The sequence below is a fragment of the Nicotiana attenuata genome, unplaced genomic scaffold (assembly GCF_001879085.1).
Source record: "Nicotiana attenuata strain UT unplaced genomic scaffold, NIATTr2, whole genome shotgun sequence".
Classification (NCBI taxonomy): Eukaryota; Viridiplantae; Streptophyta; class Magnoliopsida; order Solanales; family Solanaceae; genus Nicotiana; species Nicotiana attenuata.
The window spans coordinates 77,269-103,024 of NW_017672269.1; positions in this window are offsets into that span (position 1 = coordinate 77,269).

A 25,756-nucleotide genomic window follows, 5' to 3' on the forward strand; every position below is an offset into this window, starting at 1 on the left:
CATTTGGGTGATTGTGGATCGGCTGACCAAGTCCGCACATTTCATTCCTGTGAGTATTACCTATTCTTCAGAGCGGTTGGCGGAGATTTATATCCGGGAGATTGTCCTTCTGCATGGTATTCCAATTTCCATCATTTCAGATAGAGGTACTCAGTTCATATCACGGTTCTGGAGGGCCGTACAACATGAGTTAGGTACTCGGGTGGAGTTGAGCATAGCATTTCACCCTCAGACGGACGAACAGTTCGAGCGCACTATTCAGATTCTTGAGGATATGCTCCGTGCGTTTGTGATTGAGTTTGGAGGGTCTTGGGATCAGTTCTTGCCATTGGCGGAGTTTGCCTATAACAACAATTATCAGTCCAGCATTCAGATGGCACCATATAAGGCTTTGTATGGAAGGCGGTGTAGATCCCTGGTGGGTTGGTTTGAGCCGGATGAGGCTAGATTATTGGGCACAGACTTGGTTCAGGATGCTTTGGAGAAGGTTAAGGTGATTCAGGATAGGCTCCTTACAGCCCAGTCCAGACAGAAGAGTTATGCGGACCGGAAGGTTCGTGATGTTTCCTACATGGTTGGAGAGCGGGTCCTGCTTCGGGTTTCGCCTATGAACGGCGTTATGAGGTTTAGGAAGAAAGGGGAGTTGAGTCCAAGGTTTATTGGCCCTTTTGAGATATTGAGGCGTGTTGGGGAGGTTGCTTATGAGCATGCCTTACCTCCCAGCTTGGCAGGAGTTCATCCGGTATTTCATGTTTCAATGCTCCGGAGTTATCACGGTGATCCGTCGCACGTGTTGGATTTTAGTTCAGTCAAGTTGGACAAGGATGTATCTTATGTTGGGGAGCCGGTGGCAATTTTGGACAGGCAGATTCAAAAGTGAGGTCAAAGAACATTGCATCAGTGAGGGTTCAATGGCGGGGTCAGCCGGTCGAGGAGGCGACCTGGGAAACCGAGCAGGATATGCGCAGCCGTTTCCCTCATATTTTCCCTTCTTCAGGTATGTTTCTATACTCGTTCAAGGACGAACGAATGTTTGAGTGTGGGAGGATGTAACGACCCGGCCAGTCGTTTTAAGATTTTACGCCCCAATCCCCTATTAACTGCATTCCCCGTGTTTGTTTCTGCTATTGTGGGTTGTCGGGAGGATTTATTTGGAGTTTCGGAGAGTTTTGGGACACATAGTCCCTAAATGAGAGTTTAGGTTTTAAAAAAAAATGGACCGTAGTCGGATCAATGCGAAGACGGCCTCGGAATGGAATTCTATTTGTTCCGTTAGCTCCGTTGGGTGATTTCGGGTTTAGCAGCGTGCTCGGATTGTGTTTTGGAGGCTCGTAGCTTATTTAGGCTTGAAATGCCGAAAGTTGAATTTTTGAAGTTTCCGGTTCGATAGTGAGATTTTGATAACGGGGTCAGAATGGAATTCTGGAAGTTGGAGTAGCTCCGCAGTGTTGAATGTGACGTGCTTGCAAAATTTCAGGTCATTCGGACGAGTTTTGATAGACTTTTAGATCGAAAGCGTAACTTGAGAGTTTTTGAAGTCCATAGGCTTGAAAGCGGTATTTATTGGTTGATTCGATGTTGTTTGAGGTGTTTTGAAGATTTGTATAAGTTTGAATAATGATATATGACTTGTTCGCGCTTTTGCTTGAGGTCCCGGGGGCCTCGGGATGGTTTCGAATAGTTAACGGGAAGTTTGGAGTTGGAAAATTTGCAGCTGAAGCTGTTGAGTCTGCTATCATAACTGCACCTGCGGCTTGGGGACCGCAGGTGCGGTGCCGCATAAGCGGCTGAGAGACCGCAGATGCGGCCATGTAAGGGAAGGCCAGTTTCCGCAGGTGCGGTTGTTTGAGCGCACCTGCGTGAACGCAGGTGCGGTATAAGAAGCGCAGGTGCGGCCCAAGGGTATTTAATGAAATTTCGCAGATGCGCACTTGGGACCGCAGGTGCAGGTTCGCAGGTGCGGGGAAGTGTCCGCAGGTGCGGAAGTCCTTGGCCAAAACATATATAAAGGTTCAGTCGCGATTTTTGCCCATTTTTTCACCATTTTCATTCGGATTTTGAGCTTTTGGGATGTTTTTGAGAGAGGATTCAAGGGAGCTTCAAGGAGGTAAGATTTTTTGAACATAAACTCGTTACTATGGTGATTTTTATCATTTTAAGCACGAAATTTGAAGGAAAATCAGTGGTAAATTGGGGGTTAGGGCTTGGTTAATTGGAGAGCTTTGAGTGGTAATTTGAGGGACCATTTGAGGTCCGATTTTGGTACTTTTGGTATGACTAAACTCGTGAGAGTATGAGGATTCTAAAAATGTAAATTTTACCTGATTCCGAAACATGGGCTCGGAGGGCGTTTTGGTCATTTTACCTAATTTCGTGTATTAGCTTAGAATTTATTTTGTAGAATAAGTTACTTGAAGTGTTATTTACATTATGCAATTGAATTGAATTGATTTGGGCCATTTGGAGTCGAATACTCGTGGCAAGAACGTGGTTTCGGGTTGATTTTGAGCCAGTTCGAAGTAAGTGGCTTGCCTAACCTTGCGTGGGGGAACTCCCCTTAGGATTTGGTATTGTTGATATTTGAAATGCCTTGTACGCAAGGTGACGAGTGTGTACTTGTCCTAATCGTTGAAAATTCATTTTCTTTAAGTAACTATAATTGTGATTCCTTTTTTTCATGTTTATACCACTTGTAATTTAATCCTACTGTTAGCTTAGGGAAGCATGTCTAATTGACTTAATTGCTTTACTTGCTCAAACTGTTTTATTTAAATTCTGTGCAGCATGCTAGGTTAGAAATTCCTGTTTTACCTTGGTAAGAAATTGGTTTGAATTTAATATTCTTCGTGTTGTTGTTGTGTGTTTACTTTGGGACTACGGGCGATATGCCGGTAGATCCCCCTTGCCTGTTTATTTAGGACTACGGATTGATATTCTGGTAGATCCCCTGCATATTTATATTTGGGGACTACGGATCGAGATTCTGGTAGATCCCCGGCGCACTATGAGTTGGACTACGGGACCACACCCGGGAGATCCACTGGACATTTACATTTGGGGGCTACAGGACGGTATCCTGGTAGATCCCCAGTTTGCTGGATATTTACATTTGGGGGATACAGGACGGTATCCTGGTAGATCCCCGATTTGCTGGATATTTACATTTGGGGGCTACAGGACAGTATCCTGGTAGATCCCCAGTTTGCTGGATATTTAGATTTGGGGGCTACAGGACGGTATCTCGGTAGATCCCCGGTTATTATCTCTGTGTTGAGTTGTATTCCTTTCTTTGATTATTTTGTCTCTGTTATAGCTGTTGTTGTTCTTCCTATCCTGTGTTACTTCTTGTTGTTGCACTTAATTATACTGTAATATGCTATACTGTTATACCTTGTATTTCGTTCAACCTCAGTAGAGCCCTGACGTTCCTCGTCACTACCTGACCGAGGTTAGGCTTGGCACTTACTGAGTACTGCTGTGGTGTACTCATGCCCTTCCTGCGCATGTTTTTCATGTACAGATCCAGGTACTTTCACTTAGTCTTATCACCCCTGAGGCGAGATGCCTTTGTAGAGACTTCGAGGTATATCTGCCACGTCCGCAGATCGAGGAGTCCTTTCTATTCTCTATACTAGTTTAGCCCTTCTGTGTTTTCCTTGTTGATATACATTTCTTGAGTTAGAGCTTTTTATGTATCTCTTAGCTTGTGATTTATGGGATTCTGGGTTTTGGGAATTCTTCAGTTTTTGATATCTTGTACTGTTATATGCCAGACGGCATTCTAAACACTGTTTAACTTTGTTATCTCAATTTTTAATTACTTTCTTTTCGCAATGGTTTCTTTTTCTGTATTTGTTAGGCTTACCTAGTCGTAGAGACTAGGTGCCGTCACGATAGTTCACGGAGGGCGAACTGGGATCGTGACAAGAAGGGGGCAATGTGTTTCCATTTATGGATACTTCATCGGTATTGTGGTACTCGTCTAATTGATCAACTGTTGATACTCATATTTTGTGATATGGCACAAAAGAATCAGAGAAGCATTCCACGTGAGATGATCGTCTATGAGGGATATGTCAGATATTCGATCGGTGGAGTTGGGATCATATATGGTGATTCGTGTGTTCTATGGATTTGGAAACTGGGAGTTCTCATGAGTAGATTATTTCGTGGTTTTGGACTGTGAAAATGTTGCTAAGGTTAGTCAGAGGGTAGTGTGTGTTGTGATTCAGCCACCGTAGACTTTCGGAGGGTTATTTATCTGTTATGGGTGACCAAAGTTGATTTGGGGTTCATCGGTAGGCCCAATATCGATGTGTGTTCTGCATCGGGTCGGATTTGTTGACTCCAAACTGCTTTTGTTGAGGGATGTGCCATTCGATTGTTGTTAAGCTTATTCTTGTTCTGGAGTGATCTATACGTTACTCTTCTGTGTTACGAGGAGTTATGATTTGTTGGTTATATGCACATATTGTGCGGTTCTATGGGGTCTTATAGCGGAATTTGAGTAGGAAGTGTATTGGGTATTGCTTGGTGGATAGCGTATCGGTTATACTCTTTTGGGTTTTTTGTGGCGTTATGTCATTTGCTTCTCCGTGGTTATGGTAGTGCACTTTGAGTACTTGATGTCGAATGGCGCGTGGTTATTGATTTTGAGCAAGGTGGCTTGAGGTATATGCCATGGATTAGTGTTTGGATGGGGCACGCATTGCAGCAAAATGATGTTGAGGTATGAACCTTTGTGTTAGATTCGTGTGATGGTCCTACGGGGTGTGATGGATCTTCAGTATTCGTTGTGGCACCACTTGTTAAGCTTGCGGTAGAGTCCTCTCGTTTGAGTCATTTTTAATGATTTGAGTACATTTGGGATGTTGTTATTGGGTGCACGAATTGCACAGGTTATGGCTTTGGATTGTATTGATGTGGCATGTCATCAGAGTGGTCGTGTTGGATGAGATGAGGTCATTGGACCTAGAATGAATCCTATCAGAATTGGTTACGGCATGGTTGGAAGGATAATATCGGAAGTCGACTTAGAAATCTGCTATAGTTCCTGTCGGAGAAGATGGATTTCCATGACTTGTTGATCTGACGAATGGTTATGAGTTTCTGCATGTTTCTTTCATCATTCGCAGTATATGAAAGTGGAACGAGGCTTTGTTTGTCAAGATATGTATTACCGGTATTGGGTTGTTTTGAGCAGCTGCTGTGATTAGAAGTTACCGCCATGAGTGTTTGAGTTATTTGGTATATCATGTTGTTACATCTTGGGTTATGTATATGGTTTGATACAGCTTTTTCGGACATATACAGTGTGTGGATACGAGGTTCTAATCTTATAGAAAATTCCGGATGTTAGAAATTGGGCCCTAAGACTTATGGACTAGGTTGGATTAAGAAATTTCAGTCATGTTATGTTATCAGACCTATATGGGATAGGGTGACGTGGGATCACCCCCGGGTATGTGCAATGTGAGGTTACACTACAATTTTATGGCTTTTGGAACAACTCCTGGAACATTCGAGGACGAACGTATGTTTAAGTGAGGGAAGATGTAACGACCCGACTGATCGTTTTGAGCATTTGCACATCGCTCGGTTGTTTGAGGGCATGAGTAGCTCCGTGTGAAGTATTATGACTTATGTGGATCATCGGTTTTGATTTTCAGGTTATTCGGAATTCAAGTTGGAAGAATGATTCTCAGCTAGAAGCTTTAAATTTGAAAGGTTTGACCAAGTTTGACTTTTTAGAATTTGACCTCGGATTGGATTTTTGATGGTTCCGTTAGCTCTGTTAGGTGATTTTGGACTTGGAGCGCGTCCGGAATGTGAATTGGAGGTCTGTGGTAGAATTAGGCATGAATTGGTGAAAGTTGGAAATTTGGCAATTTTGGTCGGCAGTGGAGTATTTGATATCGGGGTCGGAATGGAATTCCGAAAGTTGGAGTAGGTTCGTAGTGTCATTTGTGACGTGTGTGTAAAATTTGAGGTCATTCGGACGAGGTTTGGTAGGTTTCGGCGTCGTTTGCGGAATTCGAAAGTATAGAAGTTCTTAAGCTTGAATCTGAGGGTAATTTGATGTTTCGACGTTGTTTTGAGTGATTCAAAGGTGCGACTAAGTTCATATGATGTTTTGGAACTTGATGGCATGTTTGGTTGAGGTTCCGGGGGCTTCGGGTGAGTTTTGGGTGGTTAACGGACTTGGTTTTGAGTTGGGGAAATAGCTGAAGTTTCTGGTTTCTGCTCATCTACTTTCCTTATACGCGATGGCGTGGCCGGGTCCGAGATCGCGTATGCTAAGTTGGTCGCTGATGGAAATTGCCCTATGCGTCCGCGGGTGGAGGAGCACGATCGCGCAGCTTTGAGGGGAATCGATGCACGAACGCGTGGGCTATGCCACGTTCGCGAAGAGGAAAAGGGGTAGGAACTGAGATCAAGAGTTTTGTTCATCGCGAACGTGTGAGGCGGTTCACAATCGCGTAGCTCAGCGGGGCGTAGCATCGGGTTCGCATGGGAGATTCCGCGTACGCGTAGAGTTAGTTTGTAGGGCAGTATAACTATTCTTCGCGATCACGAGGGTTGTTCCGCGATCGCGCTGAAGGTATATCTGGGCAGATTTAAAAGATTCAAAACAAGGGTTTCGAGTTCATATCATAAAATTGAAGTGGGAGCTCGGTAGAAGGCAATTTTTGAAGGAATTTTCAGAGAGGTGATTGGGGTAAGAGTTCTTCACTTGATTTTGGTTAAATTCCAAGATTGTACCACGATTTTTATCATCTAAATTGGGAATTGGGGTGAAAAATTGGGGGGGGGGGGGTAATGGAAGAGTTATTGAGATAATAATTTGAGAATTTGAGGGACCAAATGGAGTCGGATTTTGTTAAATTTTGTATGTATGGACTCGTGAGTGAATGGGCTTTCAAGTTTTGTAATTTTTGTCGGATTTTGAGACGTGGGCCCGGGGGCCGAGTTTGAGTGAATTTCGGGATTTGTGTCCAATTAAGTAGTTTTTCTTGTGGAATTGGCTCATTGCCCTATATTGATTGCATTGAATTGCTTTTGGCAAGATCCGAGACGTTTGGAGGCCGATTCGAGGGGCAAGAGCGTTGCGGAGTAGAGATTTGATTAATTTGAGGAAAGTAACGATTGTAAATCTAGTCCTGAGGGTATGAAACCTCGGATTTTCTGTCATGTGACTATTTTGAGGTGACGCACATGCTAGGTGACGGGCGTGTGGGCGTGCACCGTTGGGGAATGTCGCTTGGTCCCTCCCGTATCAACTGTAATATTGAATATTTTATTGAAACCACATGCTTCTTACGTGTTTTAGAAAGAATTTCAATAAATCAGGCTGGATGCCATGTTTAGGCCTTATTCCAGTGTTGTTTAGACCCTTAGGGTCTTTTATTGCTATCCTCTCATTATTTTCGATTGGAAATCTATACTCAGTCATGTTTATACTTATTTACTACATAACTCGGTCTCTATTACTCCATTTTGATGCATCATATAAATGTTGTTTGGGCTGAATACCTTGTTTTCTTAGAGCCCGAGAGGCTGGAGAGGTTATGATTGAGTGAGGCCGAGGGCCTGATTTGTAAGGATATTTATGGGATCGGGATGCATGCCACAACATATTTTATTGATTTATGAATGAGTGACGCCGAGGGCCTGATTGATTTATGCTATGATTGGCTTGTTATAGCGCTTGGGCTGAAGAAGCCCCTCCGGGGTCTGCACACCTCTAGTGAGCGCAGGTACCTACCGAGTGCGAGTGCCGAGTGCTGAGTGACTGGGAGGCATGAGTGTTGGTGAGGTTTGCCTGATGGGCTATACATGAGTGATGGTGAGGCTTGCCCGAGGGGCTGTATATATGTGATGGTGAGCTTTGCCCGAGGGGCTGTATACGAGAGTGTTTGCCCGAGGGGTTGTTTATGATTTCTTCATTTTTCTCACTTTTGCATTGAACCTTTCTTCGAAAACTATTGGAAGATGTTTTTAAATGATTTTACTGGAACTGGATTTAAACAAGCTGATTTGATACAAACTATAGTTTTAAAAACGTGCCGTATTTTACTGAGTATCTGTGATATGAACTTTATTTTCATTACTGCTCCGCACTACTTCTCAGTCTTTATTTAGTGTTGTTACTTACTGAGTTGGCGTACTCACGTTACTCCCTGCACCTTGTGTGCAGATCCAGGAATTTCTAGACACGATCGGAGTGTTGATTGTTCAGTTGCAGATCCATCGGAGTTAGCAAGGTAGCTTCCTGGCGATCGCAGCCCTGATTTCCTCACTCTTTATCTTCCCTTAATTAGTCGTATTCAATTATTTCCAGACTATGTTAGTCTTGATATTGTTAGACGGTTGTAGTAGATGCTCATGACTAGTGACACCCCGATGTCGGGCTTTCGTTTTCGCACTTTTGTTTTGATTTGAACTCACTTCTGAAGGTTACATATATTAAATAGCTTTGGAGTTAACTTTGAAACGAAAATATCGGTTTGTTTTGGTAAGATTTCGGCTTGCCTAGTACCACGATAGGCTCCATCACAACAGGGTTAGTCTTTGGGTCGTGACAAGCTAATATCAGAGCGTAGGTTACATAGGTCTCATGAGTCATGAGCGGGTTTAGTAGAGTCTTGCGGATCGGTACAGAGATGTCTGTACTTATTTTCGAGAGGTTGCAGAACCTTTAGGAAATTCCACATTCTTGAATCCCTATCGTGTTTTGGTAAATTATCGATTTGTTTTGGTAAGATTCCGGCTTGCCTAGTACCACAATAGGCGCCATCACGACAGGGTTAGTTTTTGGGTCGTGACAAGTTGGTATCAGAGCCTAGGTTACATAGGTCTCACAAGTCATAAGCGGGTTTAGTAGAGTCTTGCGGATCAGTACAGAGATGTCTGTACTTATTTTCGAGAGGTTGCAGAACCTTTAGGAAATTCCACATTCTTGAATCCCTATCGTGCGGCATTGATTCAGCTTAAAGCGTTACTCCTTGAATTCATTCCACGCATTCGTGTGCGTACATGAGCGCTCAGTATCAGTTGTGCATCGACGGCTTGTGAGTTCCATGGTTGAGGTGCGAGATGTGATTTTGGCATGTTGATGATGGGCCGCTCTGGAGGACTTGAGGTTGGGTGTTGTCTGTGGCTTGAGTACTAAGATTTTGATTGTGAGAGCACGTGCATTTAAGACTTATATTTTCGTTTGTGTCCTTATTGGTGGGGTTTATGACTGGATGACTATGGGGTGAGTATGATTTGATTGCGAGATGTGTTCAGATTGTTCGAATGTGACAAGAAGAGTTTGCTTGAGATGCAGCAAAGACTATTGGGTGTTTCGCTTCTGTCTTGAGTTGGCATATGGCCTCGAGCTATGGGTGTGTTGAAAAACCTCTCATGTAGTTTAGCTGTGGAGTGAGGTAGATCTTCATGTTGTGTTATGAGTTCAAACTCAGGGTGATTAAGTGATCGCGTAATAGTTATGATTATAGAGGAGTATAGAGAGCTACCAGTGTGAGGCTAAGAAGGTGGGTTGTCTCCTGAGGGGTGTTCTGAGGTTTGTGTGATCCCTATGTTGTTTGTTGGGAGTCCTCTTTTACCAGTGAAATATACATGTTGCAATTTGAGTTTGGATCCCTTATGAGAGTGGGCTTGACTGTTACGAGGGTGAATACAAGATTCGCAGATGATTTGAAATAATAGATGGTTTCTGTTGCATGAACTTATGAAGGATTCAGTTGAATCACACTATGGTATTATGGCAGTAATAGAGTATGGGCATTGTGAGTTTTTGTGTGTTTTGATCTATGGCTTTGATCCAAGTGGTAGAGTCTGCTATTGATAAGTTGATTGCACGGCTAACTGTCGTATTAGTTTCAGTTTGAGGTATACCGGTGAATCAGTTATGACTTGCAGAGATTGAGATCAAGGATGACTCGAGTAAAGGTAATTTTTGGATACTAGTTGTATTAGGTTTTATTAGTATATGAGAATCATGGAATGATTTGAGTTGTTATTGGTGAAGGATGTAATGTGCGTGGAGCATAAATTTATCTGGTTGCATTAAGGTGGGGTTACATACTTGGGTGTTGGAGTGCTAATGGGGCACAGGTCGATCGGCCCGTTTGATTAATCTAATTGAGATTTGAGCAGAGTTGATAACTCTCGAGAACGGTTCTAATAAATTCAAGATTTATATGTGGCAATTGAAAATTTTTGCAGGTATGTATGTGGCTAGAAGCTGAGAGTTACATTGGTGGTGTCGAGGCTCGCATTATTTCTTATCGTTGTGGATTCTACATTTCAGTATCAGGAAAGTAAGACGAATAACTTGAAATTCAGAGAAGGTCTCTTCGGAGTGTGTATCTCGTTTGTGGTACTTTTGGGGTGCTTAAGAGAGCATTCAGCGGCTTATGAGCCTTAGGGCGGCATGGTTTTATGTTAGGATCTCGGGTGGTGAGTCTGGGTTGAGGATTGAGGCATTATGACGAGGAGAAGTATCAATGTGAATGCAATTCAGAAGGAACTCGGATAGATAGGACAACTTGGTAGTAGGTTGGATCGGCACGGTAATGGGTATGATTAGTTCTTTGGGTGTTTATGAGGTAATGAGTTTCTATAGGTGTTTCGTGGCAATGCTCCTGATTTTTGGTGACCTGCGTAGCTTGATTGGGTTAGAAGGATTCAGTCCTGACGGTTGGGTTTTGTGCAAATGGGATTCGGAGAGTTCTCAATGGTTCTACCATGGTTTGAGGTGTATATTTCCTACTGGTGTGTGGAACATATTGCGAATGGGGATTTTCTCCTGGATGAGATCAAATGGAAGGTTTCTAATTGGTTGAGCATGTAGTTTACTGTGACTCGGAGTGGATTATGATATTTTCATATTTTTCATATGATGGCATGGTACATGCGATGTGTTGTGTGAGATTGAGATTTGCATGAACAGGGTCACAGGGTATCCTTAGGCAGCATGGGCAGTTTCAGATGACTAGGTGAATGATATTACTATTTGGTGTGGATTGATGTGAGTATACATTTCAGAAGGGGGCAATGTGTTTTCATTTATGGATACTTCATCGGTATTGTGGTACTCGTCTAATTGATCGCCTGCTGATACTCGGATCTTGTGATGTGGCACGAAAGAATCAGAGAAGCATTCCTCGTGGGATGATCGTGTATGAGAGATGTGTCAGATATTCGTTCAGTGGAGTTGGGATCAGATATGTTGATTCGTGTGTTCTATGGATTTGGAGACTGGACTTCTCATGAGTAGATTGTTTCGTGGTTGTGGACTATGAAAATGTAGGTAAGGTTAGTCAGAGGGTAGTGTGTGCTGTGATTAAGTCACTGTGGACTTTCGCAGGGTTATTTATCTGTTATGGGTGACCAGAGTTGATTTGTGGTTTATTGGTAGGCCCAATATGGATGTGTGTTTTGCATCGGGTCGGATTTGTTAACTCCGAACTGCTATTGTTGAGGGATGTGCCATTCGATTGTTGTTAAGCTTATTCATGTTCTGGAGTGATCTATGAGTTACTCTTTTGTGTTACGAGGAGTTATGATTTGTTGGTTATACGCACATATGGTGTGGTTCTATTTGGGTCTTATAGCGAAATTTGAGCAGGAACAATATTGGGTATTGCTTGGTGGATGGCGTATCGATTATGCTCTATCGGATTTTGTGTGGCGTTATGTCATTTGCTTCTCCGTGGTTATGGTAGTGCACTTTGAGTACTTGATGTCGAATGGCGCGTGGTTATTGATTTTGAGCAAGGTGGCTTGAGGTATATGCCATGGATTAGTGTTTGGATGGGGAATGCATTGCAGCAAAATTATGTTGAGGTATGAACCTTTGTGTTAGATTTGTGTGATTTTCCTACGGGGTGTGATGGATTTTCAGTATTTTGTTGTGGCAGTACTTGTTAAGCTTGCGGGACAGTCCTCTCGTTTGAGTCATTCTTTATGATTTGAGTACATTTGGGATGTTGCTATTGGGTGCACGAATTGAACAGGTTATGGCTTTGGATTGTATTGATGTGGCATGTCATCAAAGTAGTCGTGTTGGATGAGATGAGGTCATTGGACCTAGAATGAATACTATCAGAATTAGTTACGGCATGGTTGGAAGGGTAATATCGGAAGTCGGCTTAGAAATCTGATATAGTTCTTGTCGGAGAAGAGGGAGCTCCATGACTTGTTGATCTGACGACTGGATATGAGTTTCTGCGTGTTTCTTTCATCATTGGCTGTATATAAAAGTGTTATAACGAGGCTTTGTTTGTTAAGAGGTGTATTACCGGTATTGGGTTGTTTTGAGCAGCTGTTGTGATTAGAAGTTATCGCCATGAGTGTTTGAGTTATGTGGTATATCATGTGATTACATCTTGGGTTACGAATATGGTTTGATACAGCTTGTTTGGACTTGTACAGTGTGTAGATGCGAGGTTCTTATCTTATAGAAAATTCCGGATGTTGAAAATTGGGCCCTAAGACTTATGGACTAGGCTGGATTAGGAAATTTCAGTCATGTTGTGTTATCAGACCTATAAGGGATAGGGTGACGTGGGATCACCCCCAGCTATATGCATTGTGAGGTTACACTACGATTTGATGGCTTTTGGAACAACTCCTGGAACATTCGAGGACGAACGTATGTTTAAGTGGGGGAGGATGTAACGACCCGATAGGTCATTTTGAGTATTTGCACTTCGCTCGGTTGTTTGAGGGAATGAGTAGCTCGGTGTGAAGTATAAGACTTATGTGGATCGTCAGTTTTGATTTTTACGTTATTCGGAATTAAAGTTGGAAGAGTGATTCTCAGCTAGAAGCTTTAAATTTGAAAGGTTTGACCAAGTTTAACTTTTTAGTATTTGACCTCGGATTGGATTTCTGATGGTTCCGTTAGCTCCGTTAGGTGATTTTGGACTTAGGAGCGTGTCCGGAATGTGAATTGGAGGTGTGTGGTAGAATTAGGCATGAATTGGGGAGAGTTGGAAATTTGGCGATTTTGGTCGGTAGTGGAATATTTGATATCTGGGTCGGAATGGAGTTTCGGAAGTTGGAGTAGGTTCATAGTGTCATTTGTGACGTGTGTCTAAAGTTTGAGGTCATTCGGACGAGGTTTAGTAGGTTTCGGCGTCGTTTACGGAATTTGGAAGTTTTGAAGTTCATAGGCTTGAATCCGAGGGTAATTTGATGTTTTGACGTTGTTTTGAGTGATTCGAAGGTGCGACTAACTTCATATGATGTTTTGGGACTGGATGGCATTTTTGGTTGAGGTCCTGGGGGCCTCGGGTGAGTTTTGGGTGGTTAACGGACTTGGTTTTGAGTTGGGGAAATAGCTGAAGTTTCTGGTTTCTGCTCATCTGGTTTCCTTATAGGCGATTGCGTGGTCGGGTCCACGATCACGTAGGCTAATTTGGTCGCTGATGGAAATTTCCCTACGCATCCGCGGGTGGAGAAGCACGATCGTGTAGCTTTGAGGGGCAGTGATGCGCGAACGCGGTGGCTATGTCGCACTCGCGAAGAGAAAAAGGGGTAGGAACTGAGGTCAAGAGTTTTGTTCATCGCGAACGCGTGAGGCGGTTCGCGATCGCGTAGCTCAGCGGGGCATAGCATCCCGTTCGCATGGGAGATTCCACGTTCACATAGAGTTAGTTTGTGGGGCTGCATAACTATGCTTCCCGATCACGAGGATGGTTCCGCGATCGCGATGAAGGTATATCTGGGCAGATTTAAAAGATTGAAAACGAGGGTTTCGAGTTCATATCATAAAATTGATGTGGGATCTCGGTAGAAGGCGATTTTATAAGGGGTTTTCAGAGAGGTTATTGGGGTAGGTGTTCTTTAATTGATTTTGGTTAAGTTCCATGATTGTACCATGATCTTTATCATCTAAATTGGGAATTGGGGTGAAAAATTGAGGGAAAATGGAAGAGTTCTTGAGAGAGTAATTTGAGGATTTGAGGGACCAAATGGAGTCGGATTTGTTAAATTTTGTATGTATGGACTCGTGAGTGAATGGGCTCTCAAGTTTTATAATTTTGTCGGATTTTGGGACGTGGGCCCGGGGGCCGAGTTATAGTGAATTTCGGGATTTGTGTCCAATTAAGTAGTTTTTCTTGCGGAATTGGTTCCTTGCCCTGTATTGATTGCATTGTATTGCTTTTGGCTAGATCCAGGATGTTTGGAGGCCAATTCGAGGGGCAAGAGCATTGCGGAGTAGAGATTGATCGGGTTGAAGTAAGCAACGATTGTAAATCTTGTCGTGAGGGTATGAAACCCGGATTTTGTGTCATATGACTATTTTGAGGTGACGCACTTGCTAGGTGACGGGCGTGTGGGCGTGCACCGTTGGGGAATGTCACTTGGTCCGTCCCGTATCAACTGTAAAGTTGAATATTTTGTTGAAACTACATGCTTCATACGTGTTTTAGAAAGAATTTCTATAAATCAGGCTGGATGCCATGTTTAGGCCTTATGCCAGTGCTGTTTGGACCCTTAGAGGTCTTTTATTGCTCTCCTCTCATTGTTTTCGATTCAATTGGAAATCTATACTCAGTCTAGTTTACACTTATTTACTGCATAACTCGGTCTCTATTACTCCGTTTTGATGCATCATATAAATGTTGTTTGGGCTGAATACCTTATATTCTGAGAGCCCGAGAGGCTGGAGAGGTTATGACTGAGTGAGGCCGAGGGCTTGATTTTTTAGGATATTTATGGGATCGAGCTGCACGCCGCAGCATGTTTGACTGATTCATGAATGAGTGATGCCGAGGGCCTGATTTATTTATGCCATGATTGGCTTGTTATAGCGCTTGGGCTGAAGGAGCCCCTCCGGAGTCTGCACACCCCCAGTGAGCGCAGGTACCTACTGAGTGCGAGTGCAGAGTGCTGAGTGACTGGGAGGCATGAGTGATGGTGAGATTTGCCCGAGCGGCTGTACATGAGTGATGGTGAGGTTTGCCCGAGTGGCTGTATATGAGTGATGGTGAGGTTTGCCCGAGGGGTTGTATATGACGGATATTTGCCCGAGGGATTGTTTATGATTTCTTCATTTTGCTCACTTTTGCATTGAACCTTTGTTCGAAAACTGTTGGAAGATGTTTTTAAATGATTTTACTAGAACTGGATTTAAACAAGCTGATTTGATTCAAACTATGGTTTTAAAAACGTGTCGTATTTTACTGAGTTTTTGTGATATGAACTTTATTTGCATTACTGCTCGTCACTACTTCATAGTCTTTATTTACAGTTTTTACTTATTGAGGTGGCATACTCACGTTACTGCCTGCACCTTGTGTGCAGATCCAGAAGTTTCTAGACACGGTAGCGACTGTTGATTGTTCAGTTGCAGATCCATCGGAGTTAGCAAGGTAGCTGACTGGCTATTGCAGCCCTGCTTTCCTTCCTTTCTATATTCCCTTAGTTGTATTCAGTTATTTCCAGACTATGTTAGTCTTGATATATTCATATGGATGTAATAGATGCTCATGACTAGTTGTCACAACCCGGATTTCCCACCCTCGGGAGTCGTGATGGCGCCTACTTATGAGAGCTAGGCAAGCCAACCCTTAATTACCTTTGCCATTAACCAATTTACCTCCTTTAGCAGTTATCAGTAATATCATGGAAACAGCGGAATAAAATAAATAAGTGGAAGTCTTAAATTAAAGAATCTGAACAACAAATGCGGAAAATCAACATAAACCTCTACCCAAGAACTGGTGTCACATACTCACGAACTACTAAGAGTGCTAAATACAACCATTTTAAAGAATTATAATTGTTTGTCTCGAAATACATGAGATAACAGACTGAAATAAAAGATAGAAGAGACGACAGGACTGCGGACGCCTGCAAGGCTACCTCGGTGTCTCACTGGACTGAAGGCTAACTCCCGCGCTACTGCAGCTGCTGTCCAACACCTGGATCTGTGCAAAAGAGCACAGAGTGTAGTATCAGCACAACCGACCCCATGTGCTGGTAAGTGCCTAGCCTAACCCCGGCAAAGTAGTGACAAGGCTAGACCGGACTACCACATAAACATGTGCAGTTATATATATATGTACATCTACAGCGGGAAAATATCAAGAATAAACATTTTAAATGGGAGGGGAACATGCTTCGGGCATAGCAGATAATACAGAATTTCAAGAGAATAATAAGGAACATCAATAAATTAACTCTAACACGGATAAGGGAAATAAAAGCAGATTTCACTGTCAGTACACATCTCGTTGCAGGCGTGCAACCCGATCCCATTTCTCAATGTTTCCGTGGTAGGCGTACCACCCGGTCCCATTTCATCAAATCTCGTGGTAGGCGTAACACCCGCTCCCATTTCAATCAATCACTTGTGGTAGGAGTACCGCCCACTCCCATTTCATCAATATCTTGTGGTAGGCGTACCACCCGCTCCCATTTCATCAATATCTTGTGGTAGGCGTACCACCTGCTCCCATTTCATCATAACTCGTGGTAGGCGTACCACTCGCTCCCATTTCAATCAATAACTTGTGGTAGGCGTACCACCCCCTCCCATTTCATCAATATCTTGTGGTAGGCGTACCACCCGCTCCTATTTCAATTCAACACAAAGTCACAATAAAATTCCGGCAAGGACAACAAAAGCAATATAATAATAATTTCCCGGCAAGGGAACAACAATATCAAAATAACCATCCCGGCAAGGGAGAATCAGCTATAACCAAATCCTAGCTCAACTCTTACTTAGCTCGATTAATACCAGTACCCCAGCATAAAGAAAGTCCACGAGAATAAACTAAATCTCTACTCAATATCAAGAGTCATCAATTTAAAACATCCAAAGTGTCATTAAAGAACACAACAACTATCAATTTAAGACTCACGGTCATGCTTGACACCAACGTATAGAGACTCCTCACCATGCCTATACGCCGTACTCAACAAGAAGCAATTAACAAATAAGACTCAACTCCTAGTCCCTCAAGATAAGGTTAGACCAAACACTTACCTCAATGCCTTGAATACAACTCAAGCCTCAATTATAGCTGTACCCCGCGATTCCACCTCCAATTCACTCGTATCTAATCACAAATTACTTAATTACATCAATAAACACTAAATGAATCAACCCCAATGCATGAAAATGAGTTTTCCAAAGTTTTACCCAAAAAGTCAAAAATCACCCCCGGGCCCACGTGGTCAAAATACGAGGTTCAAACCAAAACCCGATTACCCATTCCCCCACGAACTCAAATATATAATTTGTTTTAAAACCAGACCTCAAATTGAGGTCCAAATCCTCAATTTTTGAAAAACCTAGGTTCTACCCAAAACACCCAATTTCCCCATGAAAATCTTTGATTTTAAGTTGAAACCATGTTAAAAGATGTTAAGGAGTGAAGAAAATATTAGAAATCACTTACCAACGTTTTGGAGAAGAAGGGTTGTTTGAAAAATCGCCTCTTATGTTTTTAGGGTTTAGAAAAATGAAAAATGACTGAAAATCCCGTGTATTTATACCCTTCTGATACTCCCTGTGCGGACCGCACAAAAAGGACCGCGGCCGCACAGGCCTCCCTGAAGACCTGCAGATCATAGCCCCGTGCGGGACGCACAAAGCCGACCGCGGCCGCACAACAGCCACCGCGGACCGCTCAAAGGCGACCGCGGCTGCGCTGGCCCCTCCGCGGCCGCACGCGATTCCTCGTAGACCGCGCAAGAGGGTTCAGAGACCTGTAATATTTCCTGAACCTGTAACATCTGATCTTTTAAGTCTAAGGCATCCCGGAACCTACTCGAAACTCACCCGAGCCCTCAAAACTCCAATTCAGGTACACACACAACCTCAAAAACATCTTACGAACATAATCGTATAATCAAAGCACCAAAATTACATCATAAACATCGAATTACACCTCAAAATCCAAGAATTCTTTCAAGCTTCATAAAACATCAAATTTTCCAATTTATTTCCGAATAACGTCAAACGGAGTCCGTTTTCGACCAAATTTCACAAGAAGGACTTAAAACATATATAAGACCTGTACCGGGCGCCGGAACCAAAATACGGGCCCGATACCATCGCTTTCTAATCAAATTTCATTTCCAATTTCCAAAAACAATTTCAGAAAACAATTTTACAAAAAAATTCATTTCTCGGGCTTGGGACTTCGAAATTCGATTCCGGGCATACTCCCAAGTCCCATATTTTCCTACGGACCCTCCGGGACCGTCAAATCACGGGTCCGGGTCCGTTTACCCAAAAGGGTGACCAAAGTCAAATTTATTCATTTTAACATCAAAATTTAGCACTTTCCATAGAATTTCACATTTAAACTTTCCGGCTATGCGCGTGGACTGCGCACACAAATCGAGAAAACTCTAAATGAGGTTTTCAAGGCCTCGGAAGCACAGAATTGGTAAGAAAACAGGTGATGACCCCTTTGGGCGTCACATTCTCCACCTCTAAAACAACCGTTCGTCCTCGAACGGACAGAAGAAAGAAGTACCTGAGTCGGGGAAAAGATGAGGATAACGGCTCCGCATATCGGACTCGGACTCCCAGGTCGATGCCTCAGGAGGCTGACCTCCCCACTGAACACGAACAGAAGGGAAACTCTTGGATCTCAACTGACGAACCTGCCGGTCTAGAATAGCTACCAGCTCCTCCTCATAAGACAAGTCCTTGTCCAACTGGACAGTGCTGAAATCTAACACGTGGGCTGGATCGCCGTGATACCTCCGAAGCATGGACACATGAAACACTGGATGCACGGCTGATAAGCTCGGCGGCAAAGCAAGTCTATAAGCCACCTCTCCCACTCGGTCAAGAATCTCAAACGGAATAAACCTAGGGCTAAGCTTGCCCTTCTTCCTAAATCTCATCACGCCTTTCATAGGCGACACTCGGAGCAATACCCGCTCACCAACCATGAAAGCCACCTCTCGAACCTTGCGGTCTGCATAGCTCTTTTTCCTGGACTGAGCTGAACAAAGCCTATCGTGAATGATCCTGACCTTGTCCATGGCCTCCTGAACCATATCCGTACCCAGCAACCGAGCCTCTCTCGGCTCAAACCATCCAACCGGAGACCGACACCGCCTACCATATAAGGCCTCATAAGGAGCCATCTGGATGCTCGACCGGTAGCTGTTGTTGTAGGCAAACTCCGCTAAAGGCAAGAACTGATCCCATGAACCTCCAAAGTCAATAACACAAGCTCGGAGCATATCCTCCAAGATCTGAATAGTCCGCTCGGACTGACCGTCCGTCTGGGGATGAAATGCTGTGCTCAACTCAACCCGCATGCCCAAATCTCGCTGTACTGCTCTCCAGAAGCGTGAGGTAAACTGCGTACCCCGGTCCGAAATGATAGATACGGGCACACCATGAAGGCGAACAATCTCCCAAATGTAGATCTCAGCTAACCTCTCAGAAGAATAGGAGGCTGCCACAGGAATGAAATGTGCTGACTTGGTCAGCCTATCAACAATGACCCAAACTACATCGAACTTTTTCCGAGTCAGTGGAAGTCCAATAACAAAGTCCATAGTAATCCGCTCCCACTTCCACTCGGGAAGCTCAATCCTCTAAAATAAACCACCAGGCCTCTGATGCTCGTACTTAACCTGCTGACAATTCAAATAACGAGCCACATATGCTACGACATCCTTCTTCATTCTACGCCACCAATAATGCTACCGCAAATCCTGATACATCTTCGTGGCGCCCGGATGAATAGAATACCGGGAGCTATGGGCCTCCTCCAAAATCAACTCTCGGAGCCCATCCACATTGGGCACACATACTCGGCCCTGCAAGTACTGAAGACTCTTGTGATCCGTGAACACCTCACATGCCACACCTATAGATAATGCCTCCAAATCTTCAATGCGTGAACTATGGCTGCCAACTCCAAGTCATGAACCGGATAGTTCTTCTCATGAATCTTCAACTGCCTCGAAGCATAGGCAATGACTTTGCCATCATGCATCAACACTGCTCCAAGCCCAACACGGGAAGCATCACAATAGACTGTATAAGGCCCTGAACCCGTGGGCAAAACCAACACCGGTGCCGTAGTTAGAGCTGTCTTGAGCTTCTGAAAGCTCGCCTCACACTCGTCCGACCATCTGAACTGGGCACCTTTCTGGGTCAATTTGGCCATCGGGGCCGTAATGGACGAAAACCCCTCCACGAACTGTCGATAATAGCCTGCCAACCCCAAGAAACTCCGGATCTCTATAGCTGATGCTGGTCTAGGCAAATTTTTGACTGCCTATATCTTCTTTGGGTCCACCTGAATACCCTCTGCTGAACTCAGCCAGAACTCACACTTGGAGAACTTGGCATATAACTGACTATCCCTCAGAGTCTGAAGAACCACTCTAAGGTGCTGCTCGTGCTCCTCCTGGCTGCGGGAGTATATCAATATATCATCAATGAAAACTATCACGAATGAGTCCAAGTAAGGCCTGAACACTCGGTTCATCAAGTCCATGAAAGCTGCTGGGGCATTTGTCAACCCGAATGACATAACCAAGAACTCATAATGCCCGTACCAAGTGCGGAAAGCTGTCTTAGGGACATCGGATGCCCTAATCATCAACTGATGGTAGCCAGATCGCAAATCAATCTTGCAAAATACCCTGGCACCCTGAAGCTGGTCGAACAAATCATCAATCCTCGGCAGTGGATACTTATTCTTGACTATTACCTTGCTCAATTACCGGTAATCAATACACATTCTCATTAACCCATCCTTCTTCTTGACAAATAACACCGGCGCACCCCAAGGTGAAACACTGGGTCTAATGAAACCTTTCTCCAGCAAATCCTGCAACTGCTCCTTCAACTCCTTCAACTCTTGCGGGGCCATGCGATATGGCGGAAAAGAAATGGGCTGGGTGCCCGGAGCCAGGTCAATGCAGAAATCAATATCCCTGTCGGGTGGCATACCCGGCAGGTCTGAAGGAAAAACATCAGGAAACTCACGAGCAACGGGCACAGAATCAATTGAAGGAACCTCAGCACTAGAATTACGAACATAGGCTAAATAGGCCAAGCACCCCTTCTCGACCATATGTCGAGNTCGAGGTCCCCACGGGCGAAATAATTCGCCAGTCCATACGATGCCCCGAGATGACTAACAACGAGGCCGAGTACGAGGCTGTTATTGCAGGTATAAAACTAGCCATCAAGTATGGAGCTCGACGACTCATTCTCCATTGCGACTCCCAACTCGTGGTGAATCAGGTCACTGGGACTTACCAAATCAAGGAGCAGAGATTGCAAAAATACCAGTCAGAAATCCACAGATTAATGACTGAGTTCGACGAGGGCCGCTTCGAACAAGTCTGGATTCTAGACGGTTGACATCTTCGGAGTTATAGCCCGCTCGGTCTGGGGAATCAGAACTATACCCACAAGTTTCACGGGCGACGCGGGCTATGCGCCGTTGCTCCTGAACCTCCGCCTCAGTGGCTCGACCCGCAGATAACTCCCGAACTGCTATTGTTGAGGGATGTGCCATTCGATTGTTGTTAAGCTTATTCATGTTCTGGAGTGATCTATGAGTTACTCTTTTGTGTTACGAGGAGTTATGATTTGTTGGTTATACGCACATATGGTGTGGTTCTATTTGGGTCTTATAGCGAAATTTGAGCAGGAACAATATTGGGTATTGCTTGGTGGATGGCGTATCGATTATGCTCTATCGGATTTTGTGTGGCGTTATGTCATTTGCTTCTCCGTGGTTATGGTAGTGCACTTTGAGTACTTGATGTCGAATGGCGCGTGGTTATTGATTTTTGAGTCAAGGTGGCTTGAGGTATATGGCCATGGATTAGTGTTTTGGATGGGGAATGCATTGCAGCAAAATTATGTTGAGGTATGAACCTTTGTGTTAGATTTGTGTGATTTTCCTACGGGGTGTGATGGATTTTCAGTATTTTGTTGTGGCAGTACTTGTTAAGCTTGCGGGACAGTCCTCTCGTTTGAGTCATTCTTTATGATTTGAGTACATTTGGGATGTTGCTATTGGGTGCACGAATTGAACAGGTTATGGCTTTGGATTGTATTGATGTGGCATGTCATCAAAGTAGTCGTGTTGGATGAGATGAGGTCATTGGACCTAGAATGAATACTATCAGAATTAGTTACGGCATGGTTGGAAGGGTAATATCGGAAGTCGGCTTAGAAATCTGATATAGTTCTTGTCGGAGAAGAGGGAGCTCCATGACTTGTTGATCTGACGACTGGATATGAGTTTCTGCGTGTTTCTTTCATCATTGGCTGTATATAAAAGTGTTATAACGAGGCTTTGTTTGTTAAGAGGTGTATTACCGGTATTGGGTTGTTTTGAGCAGCTGTTGTGATTAGAAGTTATCGCCATGAGTGTTTGAGTTATGTGGTATATCATGTGATTACATCTTGGGTTACGAATATGGTTTGATACAGCTTGTTTGGACTTGTACAGTGTGTAGATGCGAGGTTCTTATCTTATAGAAAATTCCGGATGTTGAAAATTGGGCCCTAAGACTTATGGACTAGGCTGGATTAGGAAATTTCAGTCATGTTGTGTTATCAGACCTATAAGGGATAGGGTGACGTGGGATCACCCCCAGCTATATGCATTGTGAGGTTACACTACGATTTGATGGCTTTTGGAACAACTCCTGGAACATTCGAGGACGAACGTATGTTTAAGTGGGGGAGGATGTAACGACCCGATAGGTCATTTTGAGTATTTGCACTTCGCTCGGTTGTTTGAGGGAATGAGTAGCTCGGTGTGAAGTATAAGACTTATGTGGATCGTCAGTTTTGATTTTTACGTTATTCGGAATTAAAGTTGGAAGAGTGATTCTCAGCTAGAAGCTTTAAATTTGAAAGGTTTGACCAAGTTTAACTTTTTAGTATTTGACCTCGGATTGGATTTCTGATGGTTCCGTTAGCTCCGTTAGGTGATTTTGGACTTAGGAGCGTGTCCGGAATGTGAATTGGAGGTGTGTGGTAGAATTAGGCATGAATTGGGGAGAGTTGGAAATTTGGCGATTTTGGTCGGTAGTGGAATATTTGATATCTGGGTCGGAATGGAGTTTCGGAAGTTGGAGTAGGTTCATAGTGTCATTTGTGACGTGTGTCTAAAGTTTGAGGTCATTCGGACGAGGTTTAGTAGGTTTCGGCGTCGTTTACGGAATTTGGAAGTTTTGAAGTTCATAGGCTTGAATCCGAGGGTAATTTGATGTTTTGACGTTGTTTTGAGTGATTCGAAGGTGCGACTAACTTCATATGATGTTTTGGGACTGGATGGCATTTTTGGTTGAGGTCCTGGGGGCCTCGGGTGAGTTTTGGGTGGTTAACGGACTTGGTTTTGAGTTGGGGAAATAGCTGAAGTTTCTGGTTTCTGCTCATCTGGTTTCCTTATAGGCGATTGCGTGGTCGGGTCCACGATCACGTAGGCTAATTTGGTCGCTGATGGAAATTTCCCTACGCATCCGCGGGTGGAGAAGCACGATCGTGTAGCTTTGAGGGGCAGTGATGCGCGAACGCGGTGGCTATGTCGCACTCGCGAAGAGAAAAAGGGGTAGGAACTGAGGTCAAGAGTTTTGTTCATCGCGAACGCGTGAGGCGGTTCGCGATCGCGTAGCTCAGCGGGGCATAGCATCCCGTTCGCATGGGAGATTCCACGTTCACATAGAGTTAGTTTGTGGGGCTGCATAACTATGCTTCCCGATCACGAGGATGGTTCCGCGATCGCGATGAAGGTATATCTGGGCAGATTTAAAAGATTGAAAACGAGGGTTTCGAGTTCATATCATAAAATTGATGTGGGATCTCGGTAGAAGGCGATTTTATAAGGGGTTTTCAGAGAGGTTATTGGGGTAGGTGTTCTTTAATTGATTTTGGTTAAGTTCCATGATTGTACCATGATCTTTATCATCTAAATTGGGAATTGGGGTGAAAAATTGAGGGAAAATGGAAGAGTTCTTGAGAGAGTAATTTGAGGATTTGAGGGACCAAATGGAGTCGGATTTGTTAAATTTTGTATGTATGGACTCGTGAGTGAATGGGCTCTCAAGTTTTATAATTTTGTCGGATTTTGGGACGTGGGCCCGGGGGCCGAGTTATAGTGAATTTCGGGATTTGTGTCCAATTAAGTAGTTTTTCTTGCGGAATTGGTTCCTTGCCCTGTATTGATTGCATTGTATTGCTTTTGGCTAGATCCAGGATGTTTGGAGGCCAATTCGAGGGGCAAGAGCATTGCGGAGTAGAGATTGATCGGGTTGAAGTAAGCAACGATTGTAAATCTTGTCGTGAGGGTATGAAACCCGGATTTTGTGTCATATGACTATTTTGAGGTGACGCACTTGCTAGGTGACGGGCGTGTGGGCGTGCACCGTTGGGGAATGTCACTTGGTCCGTCCCGTATCAACTGTAAAGTTGAATATTTTGTTGAAACTACATGCTTCATACGTGTTTTAGAAAGAATTTCTATAAATCAGGCTGGATGCCATGTTTAGGCCTTATGCCAGTGCTGTTTGGACCCTTAGAGGTCTTTTATTGCTCTCCTCTCATTGTTTTCGATTCAATTGGAAATCTATACTCAGTCTAGTTTACACTTATTTACTGCATAACTCGGTCTCTATTACTCCGTTTTGATGCATCATATAAATGTTGTTTGGGCTGAATACCTTATATTCTGAGAGCCCGAGAGGCTGGAGAGGTTATGACTGAGTGAGGCCGAGGGCTTGATTTTTTAGGATATTTATGGGATCGAGCTGCACGCCGCAGCATGTTTGACTGATTCATGAATGAGTGATGCCGAGGGCCTGATTTATTTATGCCATGATTGGCTTGTTATAGCGCTTGGGCTGAAGGAGCCCCTCCGGAGTCTGCACACCCCCAGTGAGCGCAGGTACCTACTGAGTGCGAGTGCAGAGTGCTGAGTGACTGGGAGGCATGAGTGATGGTGAGATTTGCCCGAGCGGCTGTACATGAGTGATGGTGAGGTTTGCCCGAGTGGCTGTATATGAGTGATGGTGAGGTTTGCCCGAGGGGTTGTATATGACGGATATTTGCCCGAGGGATTGTTTATGATTTCTTCATTTTGCTCACTTTTGCATTGAACCTTTGTTCGAAAACTGTTGGAAGATGTTTTTAAATGATTTTACTAGAACTGGATTTAAACAAGCTGATTTGATTCAAACTATGGTTTTAAAAACGTGTCGTATTTTACTGAGTTTTTGTGATATGAACTTTATTTGCATTACTGCTCGTCACTACTTCATAGTCTTTATTTACAGTTTTTACTTATTGAGGTGGCATACTCACGTTACTGCCTGCACCTTGTGTGCAGATCCAGAAGTTTCTAGACACGGTAGCGACTGTTGATTGTTCAGTTGCAGATCCATCGGAGTTAGCAAGGTAGCTGACTGGCTATTGCAGCCCTGCTTTCCTTCCTTTCTATATTCCCTTAGTTGTATTCAGTTATTTCCAGACTATGTTAGTCTTGATATATTCATATGGATGTAATAGATGCTCATGACTAGTTGTCACAACCCGGATTTCCCACCCTCGGGAGTCGTGATGGCGCCTACTTATGAGAGCTAGGCAAGCCAACCCTTAATTACCTTTGCCATTAACCAATTTACCTCCTTTAGCAGTTATCAGTAATATCATGGAAACAGCGGAATAAAATAAATAAGTGGAAGTCTTAAATTAAAGAATCTGAACAACAAATGCGGAAAA